This window comes from Cyprinus carpio, chromosome B18 (assembly GCF_018340385.1).
Source record: "Cyprinus carpio isolate SPL01 chromosome B18, ASM1834038v1, whole genome shotgun sequence".
NCBI classification, from domain to species: domain Eukaryota; kingdom Metazoa; phylum Chordata; class Actinopteri; order Cypriniformes; family Cyprinidae; genus Cyprinus; species Cyprinus carpio.
This window is the reverse complement of record NC_056614.1, coordinates 25866904-25877871: the sequence shown is the minus strand read 5'-3', so window position 1 is coordinate 25877871 and position 10968 is coordinate 25866904. Positions and strand designations below refer to the sequence as shown.

The following is a 10968-nucleotide window of genomic DNA, read 5'->3' as shown; positions in this document are numbered from 1 at the left end:
TCCATTCTTAACCAGAATAAACTGCAACTTCAGTTTTTCATAGTCTGCTGATTTGCTGTGAAAATCATGATTTTGTGAACTTGCGGTGCTGTAGTTTCAGTGAAATCCTGGTCCCTTCTTAAGCGCAGTGTGTCCAGAAGTGTGTCAGTAGATAATGGCTTCATTATTTCTCATGCTACTAGAGTTCCAGAAATGGGTCCAGGGGAGACACTTTATGAATATGGGTTCAATGAATAAAAGCAGTTTTGTAAAAAGATTGGCGCCCCTTTCTTGGTGAATCTGCAATAACCTGGCGAATCACAAATCTAATGAGGATCGGCTGGAGACACACAGACGAGTCCGAACGTCTGAGACAACCAAGGACATGCAATTTCACTTATTTGCTACACATACAAACAGTGCACAATCTGAATGATTTCTTATTCATTGGAGTCGTGCTGTACTGCTTGTAGAAGAAAGCACGGAAAAAGGATTTTTTGTTGAGGAAAGGTTTTTGTAAGAGTTGGTGAACTTCACACTGGATTGTGGGAAGTTTGAGCTATGTTTATATTCAGAGAGAAAATGGAGCATTGCAGAAGGCCTAAGGCTACAGGTGTGTGTGGTGTGTGTGTGTGTGTGTTGTGTGTGTGTGTGTGTGTGTGTGTGTGTGTGACAGCATTACACTGCTGGACACTCTCGTTTTATTATTATTTATGCACTAATAATAGTGTCATTAATATTTTTTTTAATTATACTTTGTTTTTAATTTTAAATTGTAGTTAAATTGTCAGATAGATTTTTGTTCATTTTGAAATTAGTATTAGTTTTTTGTTTTTCTAAATATTATTGTTAGGGTTTATTTTTATTTCAGTTTTAGTTCATTTTGGAATTTTTTAAAATACTTTAGAAATTTATTTTAGAAGTTTTTAGATAGATACTACGTTGCCTTGGCAACTAACTGGAATAAATTTTTAATTTATTTTTTTAAATGTATTTAAACTTAATTTTCGATTACTAAAAATGTTTCAATTATTTTTGTTTTATTATGATGATAATAACAATAATAACCCTAGAGCTGTCCTGATTACAGTCGAAAAATTATTAAGTCATGAAACACTGTGAAAACACGTTTATTCTATGTGCTTGACACGACACGTGCTTTTTTTATATATAATAAAAACTTGGTCATATTTCACCTCAAAATTAAAATCTAGAAATAAGAAAAATAAATTGTGCATAACGAAAACCTATTTTTAGGACCTATTTTTTTGTCATCTAATATTTTTATTTTATTTTAGCTTCATTTCAATTAGCAAAAAATGTTTAATAATTTTAGTTTTTTATTTAACATTAATACTCCTGCAGCCAAACTAATCCAAGCTACAATAACCTATAGTCAAAATATTAATGTAAAGTTTTATTATACATGCTTGACAAGTTTTTTTTTCTACATAAATACATTTGGTCATATTTCACCAAAAAATCAGAAGCTAGAAATAAGAAATAATATTTTGAAAAAAGAAACCATTTTAGAAATATTGCCTTGGAAACTGAATTTTATTTTATTGTAGAATTTTAATATTGTTGCCTTTAGCAACTTTATATATATACTATATATATATATATATATATATATATATATCTATATATATATATATATATATATATATATATATATATATATATATATATATATATATATATATATATATATTATCATATTATTCATTGATAATAACTCTGGAGCTGGTTGACGTTTTTTTTTTTTTTATTAAAATTATGCATTAATCTTTATTCTAGCAATGATTTAAAGAACACTTTTAAATGTTTCACTGATGTAACTCAACCCCAAATAATTTAGTAAAATGTTTTTTGAAACATTTTTGCTCTTGCTTGCTCTACAAACACATTTTTTTTTTCCACCACCGTCTCGACTACAAAAAACAGCTACAAATATAAACCTTTATCAATAATGCATCATGAACAAACGCTCAAAACAACCAGCAAAAATCATCTGCCAATCCATTCAGAGAACGTTACATTTCTCAGCCGTCAGATTCCTAGAAATATGACTGCCATCTACTTCACTATATACACTGTAAAAAAATATTACAGATTATTGGAGTGCGTTTTACAAGAAAATACTATTTCATTCTTTCTTATTCATTTGTGTTCACTTGTCGTTTTTTTGTAATTATTTGTGACCCTGGACAAAACCAATCTTAAGTGTTTAAATTTTCAAAATTGAGATTTATGCATCATCTGAAAGCTGAATAAATAATCCGAGATACGACTATTTGAAAATCTGGAATCTGAGGGTGCAAAAAAAAATCTAAATATTGAGAAAATCATCTTTAAAGTTGTTCAAATGAAGTTCTTAGCAATGCATATTATTAATCAATAATTAAGTTTTGATATATTTACAGTAGGAAATTTACCTAAATATCTTCATGGAACATGATCTTTACTTAATATCCTAATGATTTTTGGCATAAAATAAAATGTATAATTGTGACCCACACAATGTATTTTTGTCTATTGCTACAAATATACCCCAGAGACTTAAGACTGCTTTGTGCTGCAGGGTCACATTTGTGAAATTTACTAGTTTTTCAGTAAACCCCTGCACCAATTTTTTTCAGTCTAATATGTAGACTAATAGAATAGATTTAGTGCATCATAACTTATAGCATATTTGTATGGTGGATTTTTTTGAATCCGTGTAAACTATGTTAACTATTTGGGCACATGTTTAAACATACATCAGACTAAAGGATTGTGGGATACCTGGAATATGTTTGGTCCTCCAGGCCGGTGGGCACCTTTACCAGTTGTCCACATGCAGTTCAGAGCATTTTACTTCATCGATGTCTCCAGGCACCCTGAGACACACAAACACAAAATCCACTTCAGGATACCACAAATGAACAGGTTTCTATTATTTTATATACACTTTTTACCATCAAATCATTATTTTTAATGATTTTTAATGTTTTTACAGGAGTCTCTTCTGCTCAACAAGGCTGCTTTATTTTGATCAAAAATACATGAAAAATGTGAAATATTATTATGCTGCAAAATAACGTTTTTCTATTTTAATATACATTAAAATCTAATTTATTTCTGTGATGCACAGCTGTATTTTCAGCATCACTACTCCAGTCTTCAGTGTCACATGATCTTCAGAAATCAATTCTAATATGATGATTTATTATCATATATTTTTGGGAGCCTGTGATACTTTTTTCAGGATTCTTGATAAATAAAAGGGTTAAAAAGAACTGCATTTATTCAAAATAGAAATATTTTCTAAATATACACTACCGTTCAAAAGGTTTGGGGTGGGTACATTTTTTTATCTTTTATTTTTTTGAAAGAAATTTAAACTTTTATTCAGCAAGGATGTGTCAAATTGTTAGAAAAGATTTATATTTTGAATAAATGCTGTTCTTTTTAACTTTTTATTCATCAAAGAATCCTGAAAAAATTTATACACATTTGGCAGCACAATATAATAATTCTAATAATAAATCAGCATATTAAGAATTATTTTCTGAAGATCATGTGACACTTTTACACGGGAGTAATGATGATGGAAATTCAGCTTTGCATCACAGAAATAATTATATTTTACAGGATAGTTAAAATAGAAACCATTATTTTATATTAGACTTGCGTTCTTGTATATAAAGTTGTTTTCCAGTTGCAATTTCTAACAAATAAACAAATCCTATATAATCACAAGAGACTTCTTTAAAAACATTACAAGTCTTACTGATCCCTAACTTTTGATAGGTAGTGTGTGTATATATATATGTATATATGTTTCTAGTGTTTTTAAGGCTTCAAGTATATAACAGTTACATATATAGAGTTATTTTGTTTTTAGTACATTTTAATAAATGTATTGAGGATGCAATGCATCGTGATATCGAACTGAATTGAATCGTTGACATGATAATTCGTAATCGAAAACTATTGTGAAAGGCTGATGTGTGACCTTGAAGATGCCCTGCTGTCTGGTCTCCGTTCAGACTCAGCACTTCCTTCTGAGAGACGCGTCTGGACCCACGGCAGCTGCTGGTCAGGATAACGGTCCTTCTGCATCGACATCACTTCCTCCAGAGACGAGCCGAACATGGAGGGCCGGAAGATGGCGTTGCGAGCGTGAGCGATCTCCTCGATCGAGGGGCTTGTTTAAACCCTGCGCACACAGACAGCAGAAAAACTACTCAGCAAGAAAAGAAGTGTGGCTCTGTGCTGAAATCATCACGGTGCAATGCTGGGATTGCTCATTATCCGTGTATGTTTTAACGTCTGAGAAACGCTTTTAAAATCCACTGTTTTTTACATATATGTTTTTTACATTCTGAAAAAGGTATCTTGTTATGCAATAAATAAAATTAATAATACACTAATAAATTAATTAGTAATAAAAGTATACTAATTGCATAATATCAAAATAATTTATTATTAATAATAAAAAAATAAAAATACTGATACATTACATTACTATCACATAATTGCATACAATTTTAAATACATTTAAATTCATAATAAGATTTGAAATAATACTGTTAAAATACAGTAATAGTAAAATAATATTGAATACATAAAATTTTCACTGACTATACGTTTCCAAATATTTTAAATGAATATTATAAGTTTTAAAAGTAATATCGTCAACATTATAAAATGATACTGATTACGTTTCACTTTTCACTGACTGCTATATTTTAAATAGTTTGATTGCATAATTGCTGTTAATAGTGTTTAATCGTCTGTTTGTTTACGTCTTTTATTGATTTTTTCTGAACATTTCTGCCATATGCACATGAACTGACAGTCACCACTGATAAGCTACTACTAAATATTGTAGAAACTTAATTTTCTGTAAAGTGCTGCATTGCAATGATTTGTATCGTAAAAAGCGCTATACAAATAAACTTTGAATTGAATTGAATTGAATTATAATTCATATTATACGTTTAAAATAATAAATGTCACTGATTACATTTATTTAGAAAATCTTACTTTAAATATAAAATATAAATTATATGATTTAATGTATTAAATTCATATAACAAGTTTTAAAATAATATTTTCCAAATGATACTAATAATAAATAATTCTGATTATATTCACATTTTCACTGACTACATACATTTTAAGTATTTTAAATTCATTTTATAAATAAAAAAATAAATATGATATATTAAATATCTTATATTACATATTTTACATTTATAAGTCTTAAAATAATATTGTCAAAATGTAATGTTTAACTGATTTTGCAGTTTCTTTTTGTCATTATTTGTGAAAAACAGTTTAAAAAGTAATTCCTGCATCATGTTGTTTGAGTCACACACCTTCTTGGCTCCGGTGAGCGCAGCTTTCTGTAGTTTCCGTAAACAGTATTTTGCATAGCTGCTAATCGCTACTCCCTGCAACAAAGAAACCCCAAGCAGACGTCAAATATAACACACAACACACTCTCTGGATGAATCAGATTCAGAGTATTCAGGATCTTAAAGCTTAATAATAACTGTTGGGTCTTAATAATAACTTTTAAGCTGTAATGCAAAATAAAGGTTACTGGCTATTTAAAAAAAGTGAAAGCCTGCATTTTAATATTTTTTTATTAATTATTATAAATAAAATATTGCAAATACAAATATATTAAATGTTTTAAATTTAAACAAAAAAAAAAAAGACAAAAACAACAAAACTTGAATTAAAATTCAAATGAAAACACAAAATAATAAAAATTATATCAAATTTCAACATATTAACAAAAAGATTATAATAGTATCTCAGTGATAAAATAAAATGTACTCTCTTCACAGTGAAGTGAAAACAATGTCCTAAAAAAACACATTACATATTGAATATTTTAAATTCATATTCTAAATAAAATATGTAAAATATTTACATTCACATTATAAATAAAAAATTAAAAATATTTTAAATTCATATTATAAATAAGAATATATAAATATTTTAGTCATATTATAAATAAAAATATATAAAATATTTTACAGTCATATTATAAAATAAAAAATATAAAATATGTATTTACATTCAGATTATAAATAAAAAAATAAAATATTTTTAAAATTAATATTATAAATAAAAATATATTAAATAGTTTACATTCATATTATAAATAAAAATATATAAAATATTTTACATTCATATTATAAATAAAAAAAAATTAAATATTTTTAATTCATATTATTAAATAAAAAATATATTAAATATTTTACATGCATATAATAACTAATAAATATAAAATATATTAAATTCATATTATAAATAAAAAGATATACAATATTTTAAATTCCTATTATAAGACTTGAAATAATGTCAAAATTTCACGTTTAATGCAATGTGTTACTTGCTGTTTCAATTCACTAGCGATTTCTGAGTGAAAATTGTTTTAAAGTAAATCCTGCACCAATTTTGTTTGAGTTTGGCAGGATCCCAGATCAACAGGAAATGCACGGGTGGTTTAACAGGATTTAAGGTGCCGGGTGTCTCGTACCCTTGGTGTCGTTGAGCGGGTCCATGTGTCTGTAGATGTAGCCCTCCAGATAGTTGTGGAAGCGAGGCGTTGGGGGGAAGAAGGCCAGACAGATGGCCATGAGCTCCCAGCCTCTCTGGAGACTGTCGTAGCGGAAGTTCTCTGTGGTCTGTCGGCAGAGCTGGATGTAGAGCTCGTCCCGCAGGCCCTGGCAGCTCCAGCCCCGCACTGCCACCCTCCAGAGGCCACGGCCAGAGGCTCGCCTTTGCCCCGCCGGTCGCCCATGTAGCTCTGGATGAGTTTGAAGAGCTCCACGGCCTCGCGCTTCACCGTCCGGTCCTCGTCATGATCAATGGGCTTCTTGATGGGCTCGCTGCTTCCACGCCAGCATGTTCGTCGATGGACAACTTCCCTCCTGAACAGACCCTGCAAATAGAGGAGGGGGATTTTTTTATAGTTTACAATTTTAATCTTTAGTTTTAGTGTAGTTCTGTGGTATTTTTTTGAAAATTTATTTATCTAGTATATTATATAAATTTAGTACTTTTGTTGCATATTTTAATCTTTTTGATTAGTTTTTTATGTAATATTTGAATTAGTTTATTTATATATTTGCCATTTAATTTTTAGTTTAAGTAATTTTGCTGTGTATTTTTGTAATTTTATTAGATTTTTAATAATATTTTTGAATTTGTTTTTATTTTTGATATTTTACATTTTAATATTACTTTGTCTTGTTTTGTGTTTTTTGTAATGTTTATAACTTGCTTCTAATATTTGAAACTTTTTTCTGTGTTTTCATGTTTAATTTTTAGTTTTAGATATTTTGTTATGTTTTTTGTAATTTTATTAGTTTTTATTAATATTTTGAAAACAGTTTTTTTATGTTTTCTGTTGTCATTTTAGTTTTCGTAATTTTTGCCATGCAATTTTTTGAATTTTTATTAGTTTTAATAATATTTTGAATTCATTTTTATTTTGATATTTTTACATTTTTCATACTAAGTTATTTTTAGTAATTTTTCCGTTTTGTTTTTTGTAATTATTTTTACATAAACTTGCTTCTAATAATTTGTTGAAAGCAGTTGGGGGGTTTTTTGGTTTTCTTTATAATTTTATTTTTAGTAACTTTTTGTTTATGTTTTTTGGTAATTTTTTTATTAGTTTTTTTATTAATATTGTTGAATCCATTTTTTATTTATCTTTTTTCCGTTGTAATTTTCGTTTCCAGTACATTTTTGTCTAATGGATTTTTGGAATTTTTATTCGTTTTAATAATATTTTGACTTTCCATTTTCTATTTTGCTATTTTACATTTTAATATTAGTTTTAGTAATTGGTTTTGTGTTTTTGTTTTTTTATTTTTTTATTGTAATTGATTCTAATATTTTTAAAATTTTTTTATGTTTTATTTTAATTTTCGTTTTATTAAGTTTCTGTGCATTTTGGTAATTTTTATTAGCTTTTTTAATTAGTTTGGAATTGTTTTATTTTTTAATTTTCCTTTTTTAATTTTAAATAATTTTTATTTTGCATTTGTAATTTTTCTTATCATATTTTGAATTTGTCTTTTGTTTTTTTTTTTAATTTTATTCCTTTTTATTATTTTGTATTAACTATTTTGTTCAATTTTCCAAACAACTTTTGTTACATTTTTATTTGTTACTATTTGCAACCCTGTTAAATGCTCTACTTGATAATATGAACTGAATAAAAGTCATACTTCGGGTGAAGCAGAAAATATCTATATTTTTTTAGAAATGGCAACCAGTTTTACTGAACCGTTAGACAAAATATATTTAAACATGTATGTTTCGTATCAAAATTGATACTTTTATGACTAATAACACTTAATATGATATATTGCGAATATGGAGAAACAAATAGCTAAATTTTTTATTCAGAGCCTGATAATTTTTTAACCATGAATTTCTGGTGCTTTTGTAATGGTAAATCATTCACAGCAGATACTACATAAACTGACTATAAATATCACTCGTCACTCGAGATCTCCAATAATATGTCTTAGTAAAGATTAATATTTACATGCCATCCAACATAGAATGCAGGTGTAATACATTGATGTTCGCATGATGAACAAAATTAAAACCATGCCTCAAATGTCTGAGGATCATATTTTTGTGACAACTAAAAAGTAAAGTAGAAATTTTTGTCATAGCTGATCAGTTAGAGGCCAGCTAATTCACATATCCACATATGAAAACAGCAGGTTTTCTAGGTTTTTTTACTTTTTGGGTGTTTGGATGGACCTGCGTGGCCTTGTTTGAAGTGTTTGGACGCCCGCAGTTCTCGAGGTCCGTCCATCGGAAGGAAGAGTTTGCGGATGCGTGTGAACTCGGGGGGAAGAGCCCGCAAGGCGTCGCTGTGTTCAGCATCATTGTATTGACGGGCGTTACGGGTGGCCTCCGAACTGAGAACACGCCTCCGAGATCCTCCGACTGGGAAAAAGAATTAGGCAAAACATGCTGTGCGTCCTGAATTTTGAAGAGCCGCAATTGAGAGCAGAGGAAGCAACAGACCAATAAAGCCGTCTTCAGTCACATAGGATCGGGTCAAGAGCAGACCGAGAGGAAATGAGTCCACGCCCCAAATAATGAGACCCAACAACAGCAGGACTGCAGAAATTCATCATTCAGGCCAATTAAACATATAATACGTTCTTTTTAAAATGATTCAAGCAGCGTTCATCCGGTGGGCCCTCAGTTAACATCAGCCGCTTATGAAACACATCATGGCAAAGTTAAACGTTGCAGCAGAGTACATGACAACAAAACAACACAAAAATTTAAAACCAAAAAACTGGCCAAACAAGGAGGAAAAAAACAAACCCAAAAAAAAACAGAGGAATATAATAATAATAAATAAGAAGTAATAATATAATTAACAAAAAAATAATTAATACCATTGGCTTTGAGTAAAATGCTATCTTGTTTGAACGATACTGGATTAAGAATTTTTAATTTGAAGTATCAAAAATTATGTTGCTTCAGAAAAAAAGATACTATTTTTCTTGTTTTTAAACATTAAATATTAAACAAGTAGCTATACAAAAAAACTAAATAAAAAAACAATTGCGAGGTTTATGAGTAACCATGAAAGAAAAAAAAAATGCTGTTTTGGGTTAAGAAAACAAAAACAGCAGGAAATATAATAGGAATAATAATAATCAATCAGGTGATATAACATTTTATACACCAATTATTAATTATTTATTATTTACCAAAAAAAATCTTATTATCTTTTTAAGTACCAGCGCATCTTCAGTTTGAAAAAAAACCCTAATTTAAACAATGAATTGTCTATTTGCAAATCATTTTCGTGACTAATGTGAAATCAAGGCAAACAAACTGAACTGTATTTCAGCATGTGTCATAAAGGTTTGAGGATTTTTTGGTTCAGCTCTGATGATTGTGGAGGTTTCCATGAGAAGCTGTTTTAAATTCAGGGCTGTTTCGTAAAGACCATGAGATGCATGAGGGACATTATGCCGTTGCCTTCTTCCTGAATCACCATATTCTTGGCTCCAGAAAATACAGTTTCATTTGAACTAAGCATAACAATTATCATGTGCTAATGACTCCTGTGAGTCGGTGCTGAAGCATACATAACGAAAACATCTGAAACCCACTGAGCCCCGTGCGTGAGTGTGTGTGTCTGTTGTGTGTGTGCTGTGTGTGTGTGTGTGTGTGTGGTGTGTGTGTGTCATCATGCAGTGTGTGAGACTCCAGACACCAATGTGAGTCCTCCTATCATGTGAGTGATCAGAAAAACTGGTGGGAAAAAAAATGTGCAAAATTTCCCCTAGCAACCTGCATTAGCAACTACTCCTAAAAACTTACCCAGAAAACCACCCTAGCCATAACTGCATAGCAAACACGCTTATAAACTACCCCCCCAGAAACACGCTTAGTGCAACTGCCATAAACAACACTCTAAAAAACTTTCCCAGAACCACCCTAGCAACTGCATAGCAACACTCCTTAGCACTTACCACGAGCACCTTAGCAACTTCCCACTAGCAAACACGCTAACTCCTTACCCAGAACACCATAGCAACACGATTTAAGAAAACAACTCTCATTAAAACCCCTGAGGCCACCGCCCCAGCAACACTCTAACATCGTACCCAGAACACCCTTAGCAACTGCATAGCAACCCTCTAAAACAAGCAGCCAGTATGCCATAAGCAACTACATAGGGTCAACCCCCTAAAAACTTACCCAGAACACCCTAGCGTAACTGCCATAGCACCCCGATTTTTTTAAAACCCTCCTCATAAACCCCTATCAAGCTGAATAAGCAACACTAAAATCTTCCCAAGACCCCACACCTAAGCCAACGGCATAGCAAACACTCTAAAAAACAGCCAGTATGACATAGCAACTGCAAAGCAACACTCCAAAAAACAGCCCAGTTTATGCCCCTAGCAATCTTGCCAAAAGCAA

General features: G+C 30.2%; 1 pseudogene; it reads right to left on the bottom strand.

Annotated features, from left to right (window-relative positions):
- LOC122140358 overlaps window positions 1–10968 on the bottom strand; it is a 56086-nt pseudogene that overhangs the window by 4955 nt on the left and 40163 nt on the right.